The following is a 27,026-nucleotide window of genomic DNA, read 5'->3' as shown; positions in this document are numbered from 1 at the left end:
ATGAAGATGAGAGTCCTGGTCTTCAGATGAAGAAGAGGATCCTGGTCTTCAGATGAAGATGAACAGGAAGACGAGAGTCCTGGTGTTCAGGTGAAGATGAAGACGAGAGTCCTGGTCTTCAGATGAAGATGAAGACAAGAGTCTTGGTGTTCAAGTGAAGATGAAGGTCCTGGTATTCAGATGAAGATGAGAGTCCTGGTCTTCAGATGAAGATGAACAGGAAGACGAGAGTCCTGGTGTTCAGGTGAAGATGAAGACGAGAGTCCTGGTCTTCAGATGAAGATGAAGACAAGAGTCTTGGTGTTCAAGTGAAGATGAAGGTCCTGGTCTTCAGATGAAGATGAAGACAAGAGTCTTGGTCTTCAGATGAAGACGAGAGTCCTGGTCTTCAGATGAAGATGAAGACAAGAATCTTGGTGTTCAAGTGAAGATGAAGGTCCTGGTATTCAGATGAAGATGTTAGTCCTGGTCTTCAGATGAAGATGAGGATCCTGGTCTTCAGATGAAGATGAACAGGAAGACGAGAGTCCTGGTGGTCAGGTGAAGATGAAGACGAGGGTCCTGGTCTTCAGATGAAGATGAGAGTCCTGGTCTTCAGATGAAGATGAAGATCCTGGTCTTCAGATGAAGATGAACATGAAGACGAGATTCTTGGTGTTCAGGTGAAGATGAAGGTCCTGGTATTCAGATGAAGATGAAGACGAGGGTCCTGGCGTTCAGATGAAGATGAAGACGAGAGTCCTGGTCTTCTGATGAAGACGAGGGTCTTGGTGTTCAGATGAAGATGAAGAAAAGAGTCTTGGTGTTCAAGTGAAGATGAAGGTCCTGGTATTCTGATGAAGACGAGGGTCCTGCTCTTCAGATGAAGATGAAGAGAAGAGTCTTGGTGTTCAAGTGAAGATGAAGGTCCTGGTATTCAGATGAAGACGAGGGTTCTGGTGTTGAGATGAAGATGAGAGTCCTGGTCTTCAGATGAAGACGAGAGTCCTGGTCTTCAGGTGAAGATGAAGACAAGAATCTTGGTGTTCAAGTGAAGATGAAGGTCCTGGTATTCAGATGAAGATGAGAGTCCTGGTCTTCAGGTGAAGATGAAGACAAGAGTCTTGGTGTTCAAGTGAAGATGAAGGTCCTGGTATTCAGATGAAGACGAGGGTCCTGGTGTTGAGATGAAGATGAGAGTCCTGGTCTTCAGATGAAGACGAGAGTCCTGGTCTTCAGGTGAAGATGAAGACAAGAATCTTGGTGTTCAAGTGAAGATGAAGGTCCTGGTATTCAGATGAAGATGAGAGTCCTGGTCTTCAGATGAAGAAGAGGATCCTGGTCTTCAGATGAAGATGAACAGGAAGACGAGAGTCTTGGTGTTCAGGTGAAGATGAAGGTCCTGGTGTTCAGATGAAGATGAACACGAGAATCCTGGTCTTCTGATGAAGACGAGAGTCCTGGTCTTCGGATGAAGATGAAGACAAGAATCTTGGTGTTCAAGTGAAGATGAAGGTCCTGGTATTCAGATGAAGATGATAGTCCTGGTCTTCAGATGAAGATGAGGATCCTGGTCTTCAGATGAAGATGAACAGGAAGACGAGAGTCCTGGTGGTCAGGTGAAGATGAAGACGAGAGTCCTGGTCTTCTGATGAAGACAAGTGTCCTGGTGTTCAGATGAAGATGAAGACAAGAGTCTTGGTGTACAAGTGAAGATGAAGGTCCTGGTATTCAGATGAAGATGACGGTCCTGGTCTTCAGATGAAGATGAGAGTCCTGGTCTTCAGATGAAGATGAAGATCCTGGTCTTCAGATGAAGATGAACATGAAGACGAGAGTCTTGGTGTTCAAGTGAAGATGAAGGTACTGGTATTCAGATGAAGATAAGGATCCTGGTCTTCATATGAAGATGAACAGGAAGACGAGAGTCATGGTCTTCAGGTGAAGATGAAGACGAGAGTCCTGGTCTTCTGATGAAGACGAGGGTCCTGGTCTTCAGATGAAGATGAAGACAAGAGTCTTGGTGTTCAAGTGAAGATGAAGGTCCTGGTCTTCAGATGAAGACGAGGGTCTTGGTCTTCAGATGAAGATGAGAGTCCTGGTCTTCAGATGAAGATGAACATGAAGACGAGAGTCTTGGTGTTCAGGTGAAGATGAAGGTCCTGGTATTCAGATGAAGATGAAGACGAGGGTCCTAGTGTTCAGATGAAGACGAGAGTCCTGTTCTTCTGATGAAGACGAGGGTCCTGGTGTTCAGATGAAGATGAAGACAAGAGTCTTGGTGTTCAAGTGAAGAAGAAGGTCCTGGTATTCAGATGAAGACGAGAGTCCTGGTCTTCAGATGAAGATGAGAGTCCTGGTCTTCAGATGAAGATGAGAGTCCTGGTCTTCAGATGAAGATGAGAGTCCTGGTCTTTGGATGAAGATGAAGATCCTGGTCTTCAGATGAAGATGAAGACGAGAGTCTTGGTGTTCAGGTGAAGATGAAGGTCCTGGTATTCAGATGAAGATGAAGACGAGGGTCCTGGTGTTCAGATGAAGACGAGAGTCCTGGTCTTCAGATGAAGATGAAGATCAGGGTCCTGGTATTCAGATGAAGACGAGGGTCCTGGTGTTCAGATGAAGATGAGGGTCCTGGTATTCAGATGAAGATGAGGGTCCTGGTGTTCAGATCAAGATGAAGATGAGGGTCCTGGTGTTCAGATAAGATAAAGATAAAGAGACTTTGTTGTAATTGTGCAGAAGTACAATGAAATTTGTTTGAAAGAACATGACAATTAGCAGCAGTGCAAATAGGAGTAAAAACAGATAAAAACAAAAAAAAAGTAAAAAATAGAATCAAACAAGGTACTTGTACAAAGTAAATGAAGATGAAGACGAGGGTTCTGGTGTTCAGATGAAGATGAGGGTTCTGGTGCTCAGAACTTCAGATCTTCCTGCAGGACCCTCGTCTTCATCTTGATCTTGACATTCTCATCTTGATTGTGACAACTGTCGAACCCATGGAACTTCTGTCTGTCCTTCAAGGAAGACTTTGGGATTTTTGAACCTTGGCTGTATTTAGGGTTGTCCTGGGGTGAAACCGAATGATTGGAACCAAAATCAGGCAGATCCATGCTGTATTCACTGAGTTTCATTTTTGCCTGAAACCATAAGTAAGTTTGAACGGGGAATTCATAGTTTATTTCTGAAGACATGGCTGAATATTTAGACGATTCTGAATACTTTGATGTAGTATTTGAATTTGATTTGTGGATTCTCTCCATAATGTTGTCAAATACTTAAAACACTATGAGTAACCAAACAAACTCCCGAGTATCACAACAGCATGGCTGGCTGAAACTCTGCAGCCTGTTGCCCCTCTCCCTGTCCCTCTCTTCTTCTGTTGCAGCTTCTCATCAGTTCAAATACATAATATAGGCCAACAAGTTCAAATACCTCATCCAACTGTTCAAAATCTTCTAAATATTCAGCCATCACTTCAGAAACAAATTACAGGTTTCTGTGTCTTGTTGAGAAACATGGAGGTATGAGATCCCAGAATCAGCCACAAGGGGGAGACTCTGGCAGAATAACAGCTAAATAAGGGAACATTGTGATATTATAAACCTGTGATTTATAACTGATTCATGCTATAACCTAATAAGTGTGTTAAAGCTAACTCAAATACCTATTTTTATAATCTTTGTTTAAGAAGTAACTAAGTCAGAACAGCAACTCACTGTGAAAAGTGATGTTTTGGTTACCAGGGAAACTGATGTTTTTGATAGATATGACAAATATGAGGAACTAATGCTTTATTAAATGGAAATGCTTTTAAGAGTTTTGATTACTATGAAACTGAGATGTTTTAGAAAAAGTTTTGATTACTGTTAAACTAAGGTTTTTAACTTAGTAATGAAGTGAGAAGTCAAGAGCTAAGGTGAACTGGGGTCAAGTGTTCACGGTAAAGGTTATTAACCTCGAAATAGACGTCAAGGATTTTTGTGAGTCTGACATCTGTTTCCTGACCGGAGGCCTGCTCTGAGCTGCAGATGGAACAAATACAGTAATAGAGAAGTAAGACTGAGTGGAAGGGTCCAAACAGTCCAAACAGTTAGTTTCAGTTCCTCAAACATGGAGGGGTCTCAGGATGCGTTGGGGGGGAGCTGGTGGAACAGTCCAGAGTGGATGGTTTTAGTTCCTCCAGAGCACGCAGAGGCCACGAGGTCAGTGGATGGGAGCAGTGCACGAGTGAGGAGGGTGATGGATGCTGTCATCACGTATGTTAATTAAGTGTGCAGTCATTGCATATGCAAAAGGTTCAGTTGTTGTATAAATTGCACTGGATCGAGACACGAGTTGGGAGTCGTTGCGAGGTGGTCACTCGTTGCAATCCAGGGTAGAAATGCTCTGAGCAAAGGGGATTTTACCACGTAACTCGGACGGGGGATTCAACATGATCTGCAAAGGAATATCTGTTCTATTGGAATTATGGACTGAAGGAGTGCTCTTTCTGCACTGTTTGAGGATTACGAAAGACTGTGATCTAAAAATAACGCTGACTGAAGGAATATAACTGAACTCTACTATTTCCAAAGGATTAACACCAGAATGGATTAACAAAGTTTTTACTGGCCTAAACAACAAAAATGGATACAAGCAGATCTAAATCTGGACCGAACCCTCTCCACCTCCTCCCTGGAGCAGAGCCCCAGCAGGGCGTTGGTCTTCAGGTGAGCAGCCGGTGAGGCCACACCGTCTGCTCTCCCCCTCCAAATTACATAGTTTGGGTGATTATTACTTCTCTTATATGAAAGCATAGTTCCACTTATGAGTCATGTTAAGCAATTGGAAGAATATTAATGTTCGATTGAGTGTTGTGATTTAGGAGCTTATGCTACGCCCTTGCTGAAATTATAATAAAACATTTATCCTGCAATTAAAGTTAACAGATTGGAAATTCTATTTATTTTTATCATGATGATGAATTAATCACATATCTTCTCAGTTTGTAAAAAGTCAGGTTACTGTGTGCATTACATCTAAAACTGGTTCTGTCAGATTACCTAGTCGTTGGGGCCGTGGGTGGCCTTTTTTAAACTTATCCTTGGGGTTATCCGTGCCTTAACCTCTAAATTTAAACCTAGCAACTTACCAAGTGCAGAATCCGATGAGAGAAAAGCTGCCGTTAACAGACGTGACTGGTAATTAATTTGACCATTCGAAAGTGGCTACTCACTTGAGTTAGTTATCAGAGGAAGCAGGATAGGCGTCTGGATGGAGGCAGTTAGAAGCTAGACGAATTTTCTCGCTTACCAGCTTAAACGTTCCTCAGATCTCATCTGGGTTGACCCATATGGGCTACGGGAACCGGACCCGTTAGATGGAGAGCTGGTCCAGTAATCCTCTGATAGTTAATTAATTTATTTGATTGATTTAGGAGGTTACTGCCCCTAGAATTTCACAGTCTGTAGATCCACACACACTCCCCTGCTTCAAATGACAGACTACATAACAGGATGTAAACAAGGGCAAGAAGCGACGTCACGTAAATAAAAAGGAAGCATTTGTCTCCATAATGTTGTCAGATACTTATCATAGCAACCTGAGCTGGTTAAGTCACAAAATAAACACTTTTATTGACATACTTTTGATGCAAGAAAGATCCCCACACAACCCCGTTCAGACTTAGTTTTAGTTCCTATCATTGAGTTGCAGCGCTGGACTACCTACCTTAAAGGTACCGAGGAGCCGGCTACAAGCATGGAGAGCAAAGCTTAAACAAAACAAAAACAAGAGGACATGGGCCTTGACGGTCACCTGAATTTTTGATGTAGTCAGTTTTGCTGTTTATGGAAAAAAAATATGAATCCGTGTTTTGAATGGTATACCACTTAACTAAATCAATTTAGATTCAACAAAGTTTGTGACTTTGGGATTTTCATACAGCTACAGTCATATCAGAAGCAAACACCCAATGCTTGTAGGTCGGATTTTTTCAGCTCCATCATAGATTAAGCCAGTGGTTCTCAAATTTTTTCTGTCGGGCCCCCCTTTGGAGGACAAAAAACTTTCGTGCCCCCCCAATAACTTCGTGCGTATATATATATATATATATATATATATATATATATATATATATATATATATATATATATATATATATATATATATATATATATATTTATTTATTTATTTATTTATATATATATAAAAAGATCAGGGGTGTCAAACTCATTTTAGTCCAGGGACCACATAAACCCAATCTGATCTCCAGTGGGGCCCCCAGTAAAATCACAGCATAATAACCTATAAATAACCACAATTCCAACTTTTCCCCTTTGTTTTAGTTCAAAAATAGTACATTCTGAAAATGTTCACATTTAATGAAGTATCTTTTTACAAAATATTATGAACCTGAAATTTCTTAAGGAAAACAAGTTCAGTTTCAACAGTAGCCTATTATGCCTCAGTTCACCATTTACACATGCATTGTAACTGCCAGATAACAGTTTATCTACAAAAACACAAAACATTCAGTCACAGGTTTCTGGAACTGAACAATCTAGTATTTTACTTCATGATCAGAACAGCTTGTCAAGTTCTAGAAATTATTTTAAATTTACAATTTTAAAAATTTACAATTTACAGTTAATGTTGTTGTAATTTTTATCATTTGTAAAGTCGTCCCACGGGCCGAAATGGACCGTCTGGGGGGCCGGTTTTGACCCGCAGGCCGTATGTTTGACATTACTGGTAAAAATAATCGGAGGAGATGAGCCGAGTATGTGACGTGATCGAGTACGCTGGTGTTCCGACTGCACATTAACGATGCGTTCTCCCGTTCTCAGGAGTCTAAACGGCCAGTGCATATACCATAGATATATACAGAAGATCATTATTATTATTATTATTATTTATATCTATGGCATATACAGTCTATGGGGCAAGCACAATTTCAGTGTTGTTGTACGCCGCGAAAAACAGGCCGACGTTAAAACAATAGTTCAGCTAATTAGTTCCATGTTGAAGGACCTTTTCCTCCCAGTCTCCTGCGCCCCTCTTGACATGCCTCTGCGCCCCCCCAGGGGGGCGCGCCCCACTATTTGAGTAACACTGGATTAAGCCAATGTTTTTAATTCAGAGCTCTTTCAATTTTTAGAGAGGTTTTGCCACCACTTAAGCGTCTTCATTACTTGAGGATTGAACGCAAACTTCACAAACTTATCGAGACAATTTCTACGGCATCAAGGTTAAGATTACTATTTTTAGATAAACTTTGCCCACTCCCTACGGGGAAATGTGAAACCCTGGGGCCTGGACTCTTCCATCCACAAAGTGTATTTGATTCTTCCATATCTGGATGTTACAAAGATCTTTGAAATTTGTAATTAATTAAGGTCTTTGACTTCGTCTCAGGTGACCTAATAAAAACTGTCTGAAAGTGGTAAAAAAATTGTGGTTGCATTAAAATACACCTCATAGCCAGCTATGCATTTATTGTGATTGACTTATGAAGTTCAGCAGTCTATATCATCATATCACACATTCTCTTTTTAAAACTGCCTATCAGTTAATTTTAAAGCATTTGAATTTCCAGTAAGTTTTGAATGATGTAGTAAACATTGAATGAAAAAGGTTCTGCAATGTTGTGGAAAAAAGGAATGTGTGCTTCTGTTTAAAATGAATACCAATAAATCTTGTCAATCATTACTATTATATAAACATGTTAATATATTTTCTTACATCACACATCCTGATGATCTCTGAAGTATCCTCCGAGAAGAAACGTGGAAGACCAAGAAGGGCAGCTGTCCTCCTATTCTGACTTGTGTCCTACATAAAGTTAGACAAAAGTGAGCTCATGCAATACTACAGTTCTTATGGAAGTTCACATTGACAAATTCACACTATACATACCTCTTTATCAAGGTACTGCATAACACTTTGAAGGGTCAACCTCCTGCTTGATGAAATGACTGCTTTATACAACTGCAAGAGAAAAAAAAACTAAAATGAGCTGTATGTTTTGAAAATGATAATGTGAATCAATTTTTAACCTATCTGCATCATCTTATATCACCAGTGACTAAGAGTGAGAGAAATAGATATTTTGGGTCCTTCTACGTGAAACTGCATTTACGTTATTAAGTATTTCTACAAAGAACCAAAAAATCTAGTACATTTTAAAAAAGATGCAGGGATTGGATCTAACAAATATTTGACATTATTAGATAAGTCGTATAGAAAACAAATTCCAGTATTTCAATCAATAAAAATAAAGAAAATTAATTTCCCCAAATTTCCCTTTTACAAGCTTCCAAATTTAAAAAAAAAAAAAAAAAAAGTGCTCCAATGTTTTGTTTAATGTGAGTGAAAATAATCAATTTGGGACAAATTTGAGGGTGTCGCCATGCACTTAATGAAGCTGTGATTAAGAATTTTATCAATATTATTCAAGGATCAAGGAATCTTTTATTGTCCCCGTGGGGCAAATCACTCTACAGTCAGCAGAACAAGAGTCACAACAATCGCGGAGTACCAGTTACATAAAGCACAGATGACAACAATAAATAGGACGAACAGATTAGTCAGTCACTTGTTTAGCAGGACAATTGCAGCAGGGACAAAAGAATGCTTGAGTCTATTTGTCCTGCATCTTGGCAGGATGTACCTGCGGCCTGACGGGAGCAGCACAAACTCACCAACTATTTTCTGACCTTTTATGGAATAATCAATTTAATAACCACCAGATTGAATGAAAAATAAAATTAAGTGTAGATTGTAGGGTCATTAGGAAAAGCAGAATAAACTCGACAAGTCACACACAATTCAGACAGTGCTGCAACCTGACAACGATGTTCATTCACAGAGCAGCTGCGGTCTCGAGAGGGAGCTCGGTTGTGATCGCGCGAGCAAGAGGATGAATAGAGAGCGCGCGCGGCGGTGGATAAAAAGCGGCGCGTCAATGCAAGAAATTAACGGTATTTCAGCTCGTTTCATTACGATACGCCGTACAAACACAAATGCCTCCCCTCAAACACTCGGACCATCGACAAATACGTTGACTATATGCAGTAAATATAAGCGTCCAAGTCTTTAGACTTCATTAACGTGTTATTTCATAAGTTAAAACTTATGGCGCCGACGGCTAAAAAGCGAGCCCTGACTCTAGGTGGGGGGAGGGGGTGCGTGACGTGACTCAGCTTTCGCGGGCATACCAGAATATATCCAGCACTATTTTACCGTGACTGTGTCCAAACTAGCTAACTAACAAATGCGTAACGTTAGCCAGCAGTTCCTTGCAGGCAAATGTTGAGTTCAAAAGTTTTTTTTTAATTGCTCCTGTCACGTCGGAAGCATTTGTAACCTAAATGAACGCCCGTCAACTAAAATACGTCCCCCATGGACAACAGTGGTGTAATTTACTAATGCGCCATTTCAAACTTCGACTAACGGGATGGATTAGCACAGAGAAAAACACGAAAATGTAGTCATATTCGCAAAGCTCTGTCAATGTGCTGACTTTACTCCATTTTATCACAGAAGAAAATGACATTGTTTTTAAATTTTATCGACAAAAACTCAAATGCACTTTCAGAAGATAACTTACCTCCTCGCCGTGTCTCTTCTCCCAGCAGAATGACGTATCCCTCCGCCCTGGTCAGTTGCACTCTGCTGCGTCACTGCGTCTGATTGCAGCTAGCGGGGAAAAAGGTGTCCCTCCGCCGCTGGAAGTAGTCCACGCTGTTTTCTATATTGTTTGTCAATAATTAAGTTGTGGTTGAAATAAGATGGTTTGTCCAATTTAGAGAACTGGTGAGCACGATAATTATTAGATATCATAGCTTTACAGTTTTATTTTTGACTAATCCCAAAATTATGGTATTTCTTCTGCAGGACCCTCCTCTCCCTCCACCCAGCACCCCGTTTTTTTTTTCAAGGTATAACTTACAGAAATAAGTTAAATCAACACTGAAGGTCCTGATAAAACTTACAAATAGTTAAGACAATTAATTACTTTAACTTTAATTTTCTAAAACTTATAAACTTGAGTTCAACATTCAAAACTTACCATGACAATTTGAGATAAAGAACACAAACAAGTTCACATAACTTCATGGAGCTGGTCAAAAAAACAGCCCAAAACCTGTCCTCCCCAGGTAAAACTGCCCCCTAAACTAGCCTTACCAAGTAAAACTACCCCAAAACCTGCCCTTTTCAAGTAAAAGTACCCTTAAACCTGCTCTCCCTGGGTAAAACTGCCCCCAAATCTACCCTTACCAAGTAAAACTGCCTCAAACCTGCCCTCCCCTGGATTAAAAAAAAAAAAAGGGCCAAAATTTCACTCCTAATTGACACTTACCTAGAAAAACTACCCCCAAACCTGCCCTCAATGAGAAAAATTACCCCCAAATCTACCGGCCCCGGGCAAAAGACAGCCCAAAACCTTTCCTCACCAAGGAAAACTGTCCCCAAATCTACCACCCTGGGTGAAAACTAGCCCAAAACCTCATATCCTCTTGTAAAACTACCCCCAAACCTGCCCTCACCAAGTAAAAAAAGCCCAAAAAATGCCCTCAACAAGTGAAACTGCCCCTAAACCTGCCCTCAATGAATAAAACTGTCCCCAAATCTACCCTCATCAAGTAAAAAATAGCCCAAAGCTTGTCCTCATCAAGTAAAACTGCCCCAAATCTATCCTCACCAAGTAAAAGACAGCCCAAAACCTGCCCTCAACAAGGAAAACTGTCCCCAAATCTACCACCCTGGGTGAAAACTAGCCCAAAACCTCATATCCTCTTGTAAAACTACCCCCAAACCTGCCCTCACCAAGTGAAAAAAGCCCAAAAAATGCCCTCAACAAGTGAAACTGCCCCTAAACCTGCCCTCAACGAATAAAACTGCCCCCAAATCTACCCCCATCAAGTAAAAAATAGCCCAAAGCTTGTCCTCATCAAGTAAAACTGCCCCAAATCTATCCTCACCAAGTAAAAGACAGCCCAAAACCTGCCCTCAACAAGTAAAACTGCCCTTAAACCTGCCGTCCCTGAGTAAAACTACCCCCAAATCTGCCCTCAAAGTAAAACCAGCCCCAAACCTGCTCTCATTAAAACTACTCCCAAAGTTGCCCTCCCCAAGTAAAAAAAAAAAAAAAAACCTGCCCTCCTCTAGTAAGAAACTGTAAAAACAGAAAGATTGTCACCTTTCAGAAGGTTCGAAAACATCAAAATTATAACATTTATCAGGCAGAGATTCATCCTGAAACCTGCAGAAAAATGCTAAATTTAGAGGAAAAACTGAGAAATTACACCAAAACCTGCAGGAAGACATCAAGTTTAGAGGAAAAACATGAAAATAACAAATTTTATCAGGTAGAGATTCATCCCAAGAGCCCTGAAACCTGCAGCAAGATGGTAAATTTAGAGGAAAAACTGAGAAATTACACCAAAACCTGCAGGAAGACATCAAGTTTAGAGGAAAAACATGAAAATAACAAATTTTATCAGGTAGAGATTCATCCCGAGAGCCCTGAAACCTGCAGGAAGATGCTAAATTTAGAGGAAAAATTGAGAAATTACACCAAAACCTGCAGGAAGACATCAAGTTTAGAGGAAACACATAATTATAACATTTATCAGGCAGAGATTCACCCTGAGAGCCCTGAAACCTGCAGCAAGATGCTAAATTTAGAGAGAAAACATCCAAATTAGACCAAAACCTGCAGGAAGATGTTAAATTTATTAGAAAAATATCAGAATTATGACATTAATCAGGTAGAGATTCATCCCGAGAGCCCTGAAACCTGAAGAAAGACGTTATATTTAGAGGAAAACTGAGAAATTACACCAAAACCTGCAGGAAGATGCTAAATTTAGAGGAAAAATTGAGAAATTACACCAAAACCTGCAGGAAGACATCAAGTTTAGAGGAAACACATAATTATAACATTTATCAGGCAGAGATTCACCCTGAGAGCCCTGAAAACTGCAGAAAGATGCTAAATTTAGAGAGAAAACATCCAAATTAGACCAAAACCTGCAGGAAGATGTTAAATTTATTAGAAAAATATCAGAATTATGACATTAATCAGGTAGAGATTCATCCCGAGAGCCCTGAAACCTGAAGAAAGACGTTATATTTAGAGGAAAACTGAGAAATTACACCAAAACCTGCAGGAAGATGCTAAATTTAGAGGGAAAACATCAGAATTATAACATTTATCAAGTAGATTCATCCTGAGAGCCCTGAAACCTGCAGGAAGATGTTAAATTTAGAGGAAAGACATCAAAATAACAACATTTATCAGGTAGAGATTCATCCCGAGAGCCCTGAAACCTGCAGGAAGATGTTAAATTTAGAGGAAAGACATCAAAATAACAACATTTATCAGGTAGAGATTCATCCCGAGAGCCCTGAAACCTGCAGGAAGATGCTAAATTTAGATGAAAATTTGAGAAATTACACCAAAACCTGCAGGAAGACATCAAGTTTTGAGGAAAACATCAGAATTATGACATTTATTTGGTAGAGATTCATCCTGAAACCTGCAAAAAGATGCTAAATTTAGAGGAAAAACATCACAATTATCAGGTAGAGATTTACCCTGAGAACCCTGAAACCTGCAGGAAGATGCTGAATTTAGAGGAAAAACATCAAAATAACAACATTTATCAGGTAGAGTCTCGTCCTGAAACCTGCAGGAAGACGTTAAATTTAGAGGAAAACATCAGAATTATAACATTTATCAGGCAGAGATTCATCCTGAAACCTGCAGAAAGATGCTAAATTTAGAGGAAAAACATGAAAATAACATTTATCAGGTAGAGATTCATCCTGAAACCTGCAGAAAGATGCTAAATTTAGAGGAAAAACTGAGAAATTACACCAAAACCTGAAGGAAGATGCTAAATTTATAAGAAAACATCAAAATTATAACATTTATCAGGTAGAGATTCATCCTGAAACCTGCAGAAAGACGTTAAATTTAGAGGAAAACATCAGAATTATAACATTTATCAGGTAGAGATTCATCCTGAAACCTGCAGGAAGATGCTAAATTTAGAGGAAAACATCCAAATAACAACTTTTATCAGGTACAGATTCATCCTGAAACCTGCAGAAAGATGATAAATTTAGAGGAAAAATTGAGAAATTACACCAAAACCTGCAGGAAGACGTCAAGTTTAGAGGAAAAACATCAGAATTACGACATTTATCAGGTACAGATTCATCCTGAAACCTGCAGAAAGATGATAAATTTAGAGGAAAAATTGAGAAATTACACCAAAACCTGCAGGAAGACATCAAGTTTAGAGGAAAAACTTCAGAATTATAACATTTATCAGGTAGAGATTCACCATGAGAGCCCTGAAACCTGAAGAAAGTCGTTATATTTAGAGGAAAACTGAGAAATTACACCAAAACCTGCAGGAAGATGCTAAATTTAGAGGAAAAACATCAGAATTATAACATTTATCAAGTAGATTCATCCCGAGAGCCCTGAAACCTGCAGGAAGATGTTAAATTTAGAGGAAAGACATCAGAATTATAACATTTATTGGGCAGAGATTAAGCCTGAGAGCCCTGAAACCTGCAGAAAGACGTTAAATTTAGAGGAAAAACTGAGAAATTACACCAAAACCTGCAGGAAGACATCAAGTTTAGAGGAAAAACATCAGAATTATAACATTTATCAGGCAGAGATTCATCCCAAGAGGCCTGAAACCTACAGCAAGATGGTAAATTTAGAGGAAAAACTGAGAAATTACACCAAAACTGGCAGGAAGACATCTAGTTTAGAGGAAAAACATAATTATAACATTTATCAGGCAGAGATTCATCCTGAAACCTGCAGAAAGATGCTAAATTTAGAGGAAAAACATCAGAATTATAACATTTATCAGGTAGAGATTTACCCTGAAACCTGCAGAAAGATGCTAAATTTAGAGGAAAAACATCAGAATTATAACATTTATCAGGTAGAGATTCATCCTGAAACCTGCAGGAAGATGCTAAATTTAGAGGAAAAACATCAAAATAACATTTATCAGGTAGAGATTCATCCTGAAACCTGCAGAAAGATGCTAAATTTAGAGGAAAACATCAAAATAACTTTTATCAGGTAGAGATTCACCCTGAGAGCCCTGAAACCTGAAGAAAAACATTAAATTTAGGGGAAAAACAGAGAAATTACACCAAAACCTGAAGGAAGATGCAAAATTTACAGGAAAAAACATCAGAATTATAACATTTATCAGGTAGAGATTCATCCTGAAACCTGCAGAAAGACACTAAATTAAGAGGAAAACATCAAAATAACAACATTTATCAGGTAGAGATTCATCCTGAAACCTGCAGAAAGATGCTTAATTTAGAGGAAAACATCAAAATAACAACTTTTATCAGGTACAGATTCATCCTGAAACCTGCAGAAAGATGATAAATTTAGAGGAAAAATTGAGAAATTACACCAAAACCTGCAGGAAGACATCAAGTTTAGAGGAAAAACTTCAGAATTATAACATTTATCAGGTAGAGATTCACCATGAGAGCCCTGAAACCTGAAGAAAGTCGTTATATTTAGAGGAAAACTGAGAAATTACACCAAAACCTGCAGGAAGATGCTAAATTTAGAGGAAAAACAGAATTATAACATTTATCAAGTAGATTCATCCCGAGAGCCCTGAAACCTGCAGGAAGATGTTAAATTTAGAGGAAAGACATCAGAATTATAACATTTATTTGGCAGAGATTAATCCTGAGAGCCCTGAAACCTGCAGGAAGACATCAAGTTTAGAGGAAAAACATCAGAATTATAACATTTATCAGGCAGAGATTCATCCCAAGAGGCCTGAAAGCTGCAGGAAAACGTTAAATTTCGAGGAAAAACATCAGAATTATAACGTCTATCAGGTAGAGATTCACCCTGAGAGCCCTGAAACCTGCAGGAAGACATCAAATTTAAAGGAAAAACATGAAAATAACTTTTATCAGGTAGAGATTCATCCCGAGAGCCCTGAAACCTGCAGAAAGGTGATAACTTTAGAGAGAAAACATTAAAAATTAGAACAAAACCTGCAGGAAGATGTTAAATTTATAAGAAAAATATCAGAATTCCAACATTTATCAGGTAGAGATTCATCCTGAGAGCCTTGAAACCTGCAGAAAGATGTTAAATTTATAAGAAAAATATCAGAATTATAACATTTATCAGGTAGAGATTCATCCTGAGAGCCTTGAAACCTGCAGAAAGATGCTAAATTTATAAGAAAAATATCAGAATTATAACATTTATCAGGCAGATTCATCCTGAGAGCCCTGAAACCTGCAGAAAGATGTTAAATTTATTAGAAAAATATCAGAATTATGACATTAATCAGGTAGAGATTCATCCCGAGAGCCCTGAAACCTGAAGAAAGACGTTATATTTAGAGGAAAACTGAGAAATTACACCAAAACCTGCAGGAAGATGCTAAATTTAGAGGGAAAACATCAGAATTATAACATTTATCAAGTAGATTCATCCTGAGAGCCCTGAAACCTGCAGGAAGATGTTAAATTTAGAGGAAAGACATCAAAATAACAACATTTATCAGGCAGAGATTCATCCTGAAACCTGCAGGAAGATGCTAAATTTAGATGAAAATTTGAGAAATTACACCAAAACCTGCAGGAAGACATCAAGTTTTGAGGAAAACATCAGAATTATGACATTTATTTGGTAGAGATTCATCCTGAAACCTGCAAAAAGATGCTAAATTTAGAGGAAAAACATCACAATTATCAGGTAGAGATTTACCCTGAGAACCCTGAAACCTGCAGGAAGATGCTGAATTTAGAGGAAAAACATCAAAATAACAACATTTATCAGGTAGAGTCTCGTCCTGAAACCTGCAGGAAGACGTTAAATTTAGAGGAAAACATCAGAATTATAACATTTATCAGGGAGAGATTCATCCTAAAACCTGCAGAAAGACGTTAAATTTAGAGGAAAACATCAGAATTATAACATTTATCAGGCAGAGATTCATCCTGAAACCTGCAGAAAGATGCTAAATTTAGAGGAAAAACATGAAAATAACATTTATCAGGTAGAGATTCATCCTGAAACCTGCAGAAAGATGCTAAATTTAGAGGAAAAACTGAGAAATTACACCAAAACCTGAAGGAAGATGCTAAATTTATAAGAAAACATCAAAATTATAACATTTATCAGGTAGAGATTCATCCTGAAACCTGCAGAAAGACATTAAATTTAGAGGAAAACATCAGAATTATAACATTTATCAGGTAGAGATTCATCCTGAAACCTGCAGGAAGATGCTAAATTTAGAGGAAAACATCCAAATAACAACTTTTATCAGGTACAGATTCATCCTGAAACCTGCAGAAAGATGATAAATTTAGAGGAAAAATTGAGAAATTACACCAAAACCTGCAGGAAGACGTCAAGTTTAGAGGAAAAACATCAGAATTACGACATTTATCAGGTACAGATTCATCCTGAAACCTGCAGAAAGATGATAAATTTAGAGGAAAAATTGAGAAATTACACCAAAACCTGCAGGAAGACATCAAGTTTAGAGGAAAAACTTCAGAATTATAACATTTATCAGGTAGAGATTCACCATGAGAGCCCTGAAACCTGAAGAAAGTCGTTATATTTAGAGGAAAACTGAGAAATTACACCAAAACCTGCAGGAAGATGCTAAATTTAGAGGAAAAACAGAATTATAACATTTATCAAGTAGATTCATCCCGAGAGCCCTGAAACCTGCAGGAAGATGTTAAATTTAGAGGAAAGACATCAGAATTATAACATTTATTTGGCAGAGATTAATCCTGAGAGCCCTGAAACCTGCAGAAAGACGTTAAATTTAGAGGAAAAACTGAGAAATTACACCAAAACCTGCAGGAAGACATCAAGTTTAGAGGAAAAACATCAGAATTATAACATTTATCAGGCAGAGATTCATCCCAAGAGGCCTGAAAGCTGCAGGAAAACGTTAAATTTCGAGGAAAAACATCAGAATTATAACGTCTATCAGGTAGAGATTCACCCTGAGAGCCCTGAAACCTGCAGGAAGACATCAAATTTAAAGGAAAAACATGAAAATAACTTTTATCAGGTAGAGATTCATCCCGAGAGCCCTGAAACCTGCAGAAAGGTGATAACTTTAGAGAGAAAACATTAAAAATTAGAACAAAACCTGCAGGAAGATGTTAAATTTATAAGAAAAATATCAGAATTCCAACATTTATCAGGTAGAGATTCATCCTGAGAGCCTTGAAACCTGCAGAAAGATGTTAAATTTATAAGAAAAATATCAGAATTATAACATTTATCAGGTAGAGATTCATCCTGAGAGCCTTGAAACCTGCAGAAAGATGCTAAATTTATAAGAAAAATATCAGAATTATAACATTTATCAGGCAGATTCATCCTGAGAGCCCTGAAACCTGCAGAAAGATGTTAAATTTATAAGAAAAATATCAGAATTATAACATTTATCAGGTAGAGATTCATCCTGAGAGCCTTGAAACCTGCAGAAAGATGCTAAATTTATAAGAAAAATATCAGAATTATAACATTTATCAGGCAGATTCATCCTGAGAGCCCTGAAACCTGCAGAAAGATGCTAAATTTATAAGAAAAATATCAGAATTATAACATTTATCAGGTAGAGATTCAACCTGAGAGCCCTGAAACCTGCAGGAAGATGCTAAATTTAGAATGCCCTCAACAAGTGAAACTGCCCCTAAACCTGCCCTCAACGAATAAAACTGTCCCCAAATCTACCCCCATCAAGTAAAAAATAGCCCAAAGCTTGTCCTCATCAAGTAAAACTGCCCCAAATCTATCCTCACCAAGTAAAAGACAGCCCAAAACCTGCCCTCAACAAGTAAAACTGCCCTTAAACCTGCCGTCCCTGAGTAAAACTACCCCCAAATCTGCCCTCAAAGTAAAACCAGCCCCAAACCTGCTCTCATTAAAACTACTCCCAAAGTTGCCCTCCCCAAGTTAAAAAAAAAAACAAAACCTGCCCTCCTCTAGTAAGAAACTATAAAAACAGGAAGATTGTCAACTTTCAGAAGGTTCGAAAACATCAAAATTATAACATTTATCAGGCAGAGATTCATCCTGAAACCTGCAGAAAGATGCTAAATTTAGAGGAAAAACTGAGAAATTACACCAAAACCTGCAGGAAGACATCAAGTTTAGAGGAAAAACATCAGAATTATAACATTTATCAGGCAGAGATTCATCCCAAGAGGCCTGAAACCTGCAGCAAGATGGTAAATTTAGAGGAAAAACTGAGAAATTACACCAAAACTGGCAGGAAGACATCTAGTTTAGAGGAAAAAAACATAATTATAACATTTATCAGGCAGAGATTCACCATGAGAGCCCTGAAACCTGCAGCAAGATGGTAAATTTAGAGGAAAAACATCAAAATTAGACCAAAACCTGCAGGAAGATGTTAAATTTATGAGAAAAATATCAGAATTATAACATTAATCAGGTAGAGATTCATCCCGAGAGTCCTGAAACCTGCAGAAAGATGCTAAATTTAGAGGAAAACATCAAAATAACAACATTTATCAGGTAGAGATTCATCCCGAGAGCCCTGAAACCTGCAGGAAGATGCTAAATTTAGAGGAAAAATTGAGAAATTACACCAAAACCTGCAGGAAGACATCAAGTTTAGAGGAAAACATCAGAATTATGACATTTATCTGGTAGAGATTCATCCTGAAACCTGCAGAAAGATGCTAAATTTAGAGGAAAACATCAGAATAACAACATTTATCAGGTAGAGACTCGTCCTGAAACCTGCAGGAAGACGTTAAATTTAGAGGAAAACATCAGAATTATAACATTTATCAGGCAGAGATTCATCCTAAAACCTGCAGAAAGATGCTAAATTTAGAGGAAAACATCAAAATAACTTTTATCAGGTAGAGATTCACCCTGAGAGCCCTGAAACCTGAAGAAAGACGTTAAATTTAGGGGAAAAACAGAGAAATTACACCAAAACTTGAAGGAAGATGCTAAATTTAGAGGAAAAAACATCAGAATTATAACATTTATCAGGTAGAGATTCATCCTGAGAGGCCTGAAACCTGCAGAAAGATGCTAAATTTAGAGGAAAACACTCAAAAAAAAAAAAAGTAAAAAATAGAATCAAACAAGGTACTTGTACAAAGTAAATGAAGATGAAGACGAGAGTCCTGGTCTTCAGATGAAGACGAGGGTTCTGGTGTTCAGAACTTCAGATCTTCCTGCAGGACCCTCGTCTTCATCTTGATCTTGACATTCTCATCTTGATTGTGACAACTGTCGAACCCATGGAACTTCTGTCTGTCCTTCAAGGAAGACTTTGGGATTTTTGAACCTTGGCTGTATTTAGGGTTGTCCTGGGGTGAAACCGAATGATTGGAACCAAAATCAGGCAGATCCATGCTGTATTCACTGAGTTTCATTTTTGCCTGAAACCATAAGTATGTTTGAACGGGGAATTCATAGTTTATTTCTGAAGACATGGCTGAATATTTAGACGATTCTGAATACTTTGATGTAGTATTTGAATTTGATTTGTGGATTCTCTCCATAATGTTGTCAAATACTTAAAACACTGAGTAACAAAACAAACTCCCGAGTATCACAACAGCATGGCTGGCTGAAACTCTGCAGCCTGTTGCCCCTCTCCCTGTCCCTCTCTTCTTCTGTTGCAGCTTCTCATCAGTTCAAATACATAATATCGGCCACCAAGTTCAAATACCTCATCCAACTGTTCAAAATCTTCTAAATATTAAGCCATCACTTCAGAAACGAATTACAGGTTTCTGTGTCTGTAGATCCACACACACTCCCCTGCTTCAAATGACAGACTACATAACAGGATGTAAACAAGGGCAAGAAGCGACGTCACGTAAATAAAAAGGAAGCATTTGTCTCCATAATGTTGTCAGATACTTATCATAGCAATCTGAACTGGTTAGTCACAAAATAAACACTTTCATTGACATACTTTTGATGCAAGAAAGATCCCCACACAACCCCGTTCAGACTTAGTTTTAGTTCCTATCATTGAGTTGCAGCGCTGGACTACCTACCTTAAAGGTACCGAGGAGCCGGCTACAAGCATGGAGAGCAAAGCTTAACCCTTTAGGCGCCACAGTTTTTTCAATAAAATATTCAGTTTTGATATCACTTTTTTAAAAGGTTGTGACTTGAAAATGATTAGAGATAAAGGCATACTGTAAATGAGTAAAATCATCAGTATGATCCAAAGTTTGTGATGGGAGTAAGTTCACTCATCTAATTTGCATATTATGACGTCACCAGGCGGCGGACATATGGATTACATAACTTTCACAGATGTTTATCGATCAAGATGGCATTGCTTGGCTCAGAATTTGTCAGATTCCTGTCTCCACGATACCCAGCAGGCTCATCTAAATGTCTGATCCACTTGTGACACTGTTCCTCATCTCTCAAGCAAACCCAGCCATCATCACCGTCATTTACGGTGGGCCGTGAACGCCACTGCGGCCTCCGCCGCTATTATCAGTGCATTTTCTCCCGCGTCTGCCTCTATTTCCGCGGTTTTTTGCATCCCCGCTACCCACCTCACTATTAGCGGTGTTTTGAGCACCCCTGCTACACCCACCACGCCACCCTGGACACGTTGAAGCAAAGCATCGGCTCCAGTATGTGCTGCTTGTGGACTGTCATGGCGCACGGACTCGCTGCCGTTATGCACAGACGCAGCGTTACTTTCTGTCTCACTGGACAACTGAACATCTTCATCAGAGGGTGAATATTCCTCTTCAGAATCTGAGTCAGCCATTACTTGATGAAGTACTTTGTCAACAGTGAACAAACCTCTCAGAATGGTTAGTTTTCTCGTGCTGTCTTGCGCTCTGCTGCGCTCCGACTACGACCCTCGTCTCCTCGACCGGGAGGCGGTTTTCAAACTCTATAAACTCCAAAACTTTGAATGAAAACACGCCCACAAATGATGCTCAGATTGAAGTTCCAGATGTCCGCCATCTCCTCGTGTAAAGTAGTAACCATATGAGGCACCATATTTGCAGCTATAGCTTGTTATGTTCAGCAATGTTGCTTGTCGCAATATTGCGATTTTGGTGCTTAAAGGGTTAAACAAAACAAAAACAAGAGGACATGGGCCTTGACGGTCACCTGAATTTTTGATGTAGTCAGTTTTGCTGTTTATGGGAAAAAAATATGAATCCATGTTTTGAATGGTATACCACTTAACTAAATCAATTTAGATTCAACAAAGTTTGTGACTTTGGGATTTTCATACAGCTACAGTCATATCAGAAGCAAACACCCAATGCTTGTAGGTCGGATTTTTTCAGCTCCATCATAGATTAAGCCAATGTTTTTAATTCAGAGCTCTTTCAATTTTTAGAGAGGTTTTGCCACCACTTAAGCGGCTTCATTACTTGAGGATTGAACGCAAACTTCACAAACTTATCGAGACCTTAATTTCTACGGCATCAAGGTTAAAATTACTATTTTTAGATAAACTTTGCCTACGCCCTACGGGGAAATGTGAAACCCTGGGGCCTGGACTCTTCCATCCACAAAGTGTATTTGATTCTTCCATATCTGGATGTTACGAAGATCTTTGAAATTTGTAATTAATTAAGGTCTTTGACTTCGTCTCAGGTGACCTAATAAAAACTGTCTGAAAGTGGTAAAAAAATTGTGGTTGCATTAAAATACACCTCATAGTCAGCTATGCATTTATTGTGATTGACTTATGAAGTTCAGCAGTCTATATCATCATATCACACATTCTCTTTTTAAAACTGCCTATCAGTTAATTTTAAAACATTTGAACTGCCAGTAAGTTTTGAATGATGTAGTAAACGTTGAATGAAAAAGGTTCTGCAATGTTGTGGAAAAAAGGAATGTGTGCTTCTGTTTAAAAGTGAATACCAATAAATCTCATCAATCATTACTATTATATAAACGTGTTAATATATTTTCTTACATCACACATCCTGATGATCTCTGAAGTATCCTCCGAGAAGAAACGTGGAAGACCAAGAAGGGCAGCTGTCCTCCTATTCTGACTTGTGTCCTACATAAAGTTAGACAAAAGTGAGCTCATGCAATACTACAGTTCTTATGGAAGTTCACATTGACAAATTCACACTATACATACCTCTTTATCAAGGTACTGCATAACACTTTGAAGGGTCAACCTCCTGCTTGATGAAATGACTGCTTTATACAACTGCAAGAGAAAAAAAAACTAAAATGAGCTGCATGTTTTGAAAAGGATAATGTGAATCAATTTTTAACCTACCTGCATCATCTTATATCACCAGTGACTAAGAGTGAGAGAAATAGATATTTTGGGTCCTTCTACGTGAAACTGCATTTACGTTATTAAGTATTTCTACAAAGAACCAAAAAATCTAGTACATTTTAAAAAAGATGCAGGGATTGGATCTAACAAATATTTGACATTATTAGATAAGTCGTATAGAAAACAAATTCCAGTATTTCAATCAATAAAAATAAAGAAAATTAATTTCCCCAAATTTCCCTTTTACAAGCTTCCAAATTTAAAAAAAAAAAAAAAAAAGTGCTCCAATGTTTTGTTTAATGTGAGTGAAAATAATCAATTTGGGACAAATTTGAGGGTGTCACCATGCATTTAATGAAGCTGTGATTAAGAATTTTATCAATATTATTCAAGGATCAAGGAATCTTTTATTGTCCCCGTGGGGCAAATCACTCTACAGTCAGCAGAACAAGAGTCACAACAATCGCGGAGTACCAGTTACATAAAGCACAGATGACAACAATAAATAGGACGAACAGATTAGTCAGTCACTTGTTTAGCAGGACAATTGCAGCAGGGAAAAAAGAATGCTTGAGTCTATTTGTCCTGCATCTTGGCAGGATGTACCTGCGGCCTGACGGGAGCAGCACAAACTCACCAACTATTTTCTGACCTTTTATGGAATAATCAATTTAATAACTACCAGATTGAATGAAAACTAAAATTAAGTGTAGATTGTAGGGTCATTAGGAAAAGCAGAATAAACTCGACAAGTCACACACAATTCAGACAGTGCTGCAACCTGACAACGATGTTCATTCACAGAGCAGCTGCGGTCTCGAGAGGGAGCTCGGTTGTGATCGCGCGAGCAAGAGGATGAATAGAGAGCGCGCGCGGCGGTGGATAAAAAGCGGCGCGTCAATGCAAGAAATTAACGGTATTTCAGCTCGTTTCATTACGATACGCCGTACAAACACAAATGCCTCCCCTCAAACACTCGGACCATCGACAAATACGTTGACTATATGCAGTAAATATAAGCGTCCAAGTCTTTAGACTTCATTAACGTGTTATTTCATAAGTTAAAACTTACGGCGCCGACGGCTAAAAAGCGAGCCCTGACTCTAGGTGGGGGGAGGGGGTGCGTGACGTGACTCAGCTTTCGCGGGCATACCAGAATATATCCAGCACTATTTTACCGTGACTGTGTCCAAACTAGCTAACTAACAAATGGGTAACGTTAGCCAGCAGTTCCTTGCAGGCAAATGTTGAGTTCAAAAGTTTTTTTTTTAATTGCTCCTGTCACGTCGGAAGCATTTGTAACCTAAATGAACGCCCGTCAACTAAAATACGTCCCCCATGGACAACAGTGGTGTAATTTACTAATGCGCCATTTCAAACTTCGACTAACGGGATGGATTAGCACAGAGAAAAACACGAAAATGTAGTCATATTCGCAAAGCTCTGTCAATGTGCTGACTTTACTCCATTTTATCACAGAAGAAAATGACATTGTTTTTAAATTTTATCGACAAAAACTCAAATGCACTTTCAGAAGATAACTTACCTCCTCGCCGTGTCTCTTCTCCCAGCAGAATGACGTATCCCTCCGCCCTGGTCAGTTGCACTCTGCTGCGTCACTGCGTCTGATTGCAGCTAGCGGGGAAAAAGGTGTCCCTCCGCCGCTGGAAGTAGTCCACGCTGTTTTCTATATTGTTTGTCAATAATTAAGTTGTGGTTGAAATAAGATGGTTTGTCCAATTTAGAGAACTGGTGAGCACGATAATTATTAGATATCATAGCTTTACAGTTTTATTTTTGACTAATCCCAAAATTATGGTATTTCTTCTGCAGGACCCTCCTCTCCCTCCACCCAGCACCCCGTTTTTTTTTTTCAAGGTATAACTTACAGAAATAAGTTAAATCAACACTGAAGGTCCTGATAAAACTTACAAATAGTTAAGACAATTAATTACTTTAACTTTAATTTTCTAAAACTTATAAACTTGAGTTCAACATTCAAAACTTACCATGACAATTTGAGATAAAGAACACAAACAAGTTCACATAACTTAATGGAGCTGGTAAAAAAAACAGCCCAAAACCTGTCCTCCCCAGGTAAAACCGCCCCCTAAACTAGCCTTACCAAGTAAAACTACCCCAAAACCTGCCCTTTTCAAGTAAAAGTACCCTTAAACCTGCTCTCCCTGGGTAAAACTGCCCCCAAATCTACCCTTACCAAGTAAAACTGCCTCAAACCTGCCCTCCCCTGGATAAAAAAAAAAAAAAGGGCCCCCAAATCTACCGGCCCCAGGCAAAAGACAGCCCAAAACCTTTCCTCACCAAGGAAAACTGTCCCCAAATCTACCACCCTGGGTGAAAAGTAGCCCAAAACCTCATATCCTCTTGTAAAACTACCCCCAAACCTACCCTCACCAAGTAAAAAAAGCCCAAAAAATGCCCTCAACAAGTGAAACTGCCCCTAAACCTGCCCTCAACGAATAAAACTGTCCCCAAATCTACCCCCATCAAGTAAAAAATAGCCCAAAGCTTGTCCTCATCAAGTAAAACTGCCCCAAATCTATCCTCACCAAGTAAAAGACAGCCCAAAACCTGCCCTCAACAAGTAAAACTGCCCTTAAACCTGCCGTCCCTGAGTAAAACTACCCCCAAATCTGCCCTCAAAGTAAAACCAGCCCCAAACCTGCTCTCATTAAAACTACTCCCAAAGTTGCCCTCCCCAAGTAAAAAAAAAAAACCAAAACCTGCCCTCCTCTAGTAAGAAACTGTAAAAACAGAAAGATTGTCACCTTTCAGAAGGTTCGAAAACATCAAAATTATAACATTTATCAGGCAGAGATTCATCCTGAAACCTGCAGAAAGATGCTAAATTTAGAGGAAAAACTGAGAAATTACACCAAAACCTGCAGGAAGACATCAAGTTTAGAGGAAAAACATGAAAATAACAAATTTTATCAGGTAGAGATTCATCCCAAGAGCCCTGAAACCTGCAGCAAGATGGTAAATTTAGAGGAAAAACTGAGAAATTACACCAAAACTGGCAGGAAGACATCAAGTTTAGAGGAAAAACATAATTATGACATTTATCAGGCAGAGATTCACCCTGAGAGCCCTGAAACCTGCAGAAAGATGCTAAATTTAGAGAGAAAACATCAAAATTAGACCAAAACCTGCAGGAAGATGTTAAATTTATGAGAAAAATATTAGAATTATAACATTAATCAGGTAGAGATTCATCCCGAGAGCCCTGAAACCTGCAGAAAGATGCTAAATTTAGAAGAAAAACATCAAAATAACAACATTTATCAGGTAGAGACTCGTCTTGAAACCTGCAGGAAGACATTAAATTTAGAGGAAAACATCAGAATTATAACATTTATCAGGGAGAGATTCATCGTAAAACCTGCAGAAAGACGTTAAATTTAGAGAAAAACATCAGAATTATAACATTTATCAGGCAGAGATTCATCCTAAAACCTGCAGAAAGATGCTAAATTTAGAGGAAAAACATGAAAATAACAACATTTATCAGGTAGAGATTCATCCTGAAACCTGCAGAAAGATGCTAAATTTAGAGGAAAACATCAAAATAACTTTTATCAGGTAGAGATTCATCCCGAGAGCCCTGAAACCTGAAGAAAGACATTAAATTTAGACGAAAAACTGAGAAATTACACCAAAACCTGCAGGAAGACGTTAAATTTAGAGAACATCAAAATTATAATATTTATCAGGTAGAGATTCATCCTGAGAGCCCTGAAACCTACAGGAAGTTGCTAAATTTAGAGGAAAACATCAGAATTATCGGGCAGAGATTCATCCTGAGAGCCCTGAAACCTGCAGGAAGATGTTAAATTTAGAGGAAAAACTGAGAAATTAAACCAAAACCTGCAGGAAGACATCAAGTTCAGAGGAAAAACGTCAGAATTATAACATTTATCAGGCAGAGATTCATCCCGAGAGCCCTGAAACCTGCAGAAAGACGATAAATTTATAAGAAAAATATCAGAATTATAACATTTATCAGGCAGAGATTCACCCCGAGAGCCTTGAAACCTGCAGAAAGATGCTAAATTTATAAGAAAAATATCAGAATTATAACATTTATAAGGTAGAGATTCACCCCGAGAGCCCTGAAACCTGCAGGAAGATGTTCAATTTAGAGGAAAACATCAAAATTATAATATTTATAAGGTAGAGATTCATTCTGAGAGCCCTGAAACCTGCAGAAAGATGCTAAATTTAGAGGAAAAACATCAGAATTATAACATTTATCGGGCAGAGATTAAACCTGAGAGCCCTGAAACCTGCAGGAAGACGTTAAATTTAGAGGAAAAACTGAGAAATTACACCAAAACCTGCAGGAAGATGCTAAATTTAGAGGAAAATCATCAGAATTATAACATTTATCAGGCAGATTCATCCCGAGAGCCCTGAAACCTGCAGGAAGATGCTAAATTTAGAGGAAAAACTGAGAAATTACACCAAAACCTGCAGGAAGATGCTAAATTTAGAGTACAACATCAGAATTATAACATTTATCAGGGAGATTAATCCCGAGAGCCCTGAAACCTGCAGAAAGATGTTAAATTTATGAGAAAAATATTAGAATTATAACATTTATCAGGTAGAGATTCACCCTGAGAGCCTTGAAACCTGCAGAAAGATGCTAAATTTAGAGGAAAACATCAAAATTGTCACATTTATCAG

Source organism: Amphiprion ocellaris, chromosome 3 (genome assembly GCF_022539595.1).
Source record: "Amphiprion ocellaris isolate individual 3 ecotype Okinawa chromosome 3, ASM2253959v1, whole genome shotgun sequence".
Taxonomy (NCBI): domain Eukaryota; kingdom Metazoa; phylum Chordata; class Actinopteri; family Pomacentridae; genus Amphiprion; species Amphiprion ocellaris.
Note: the sequence above shows the minus strand (reverse complement) of the source record.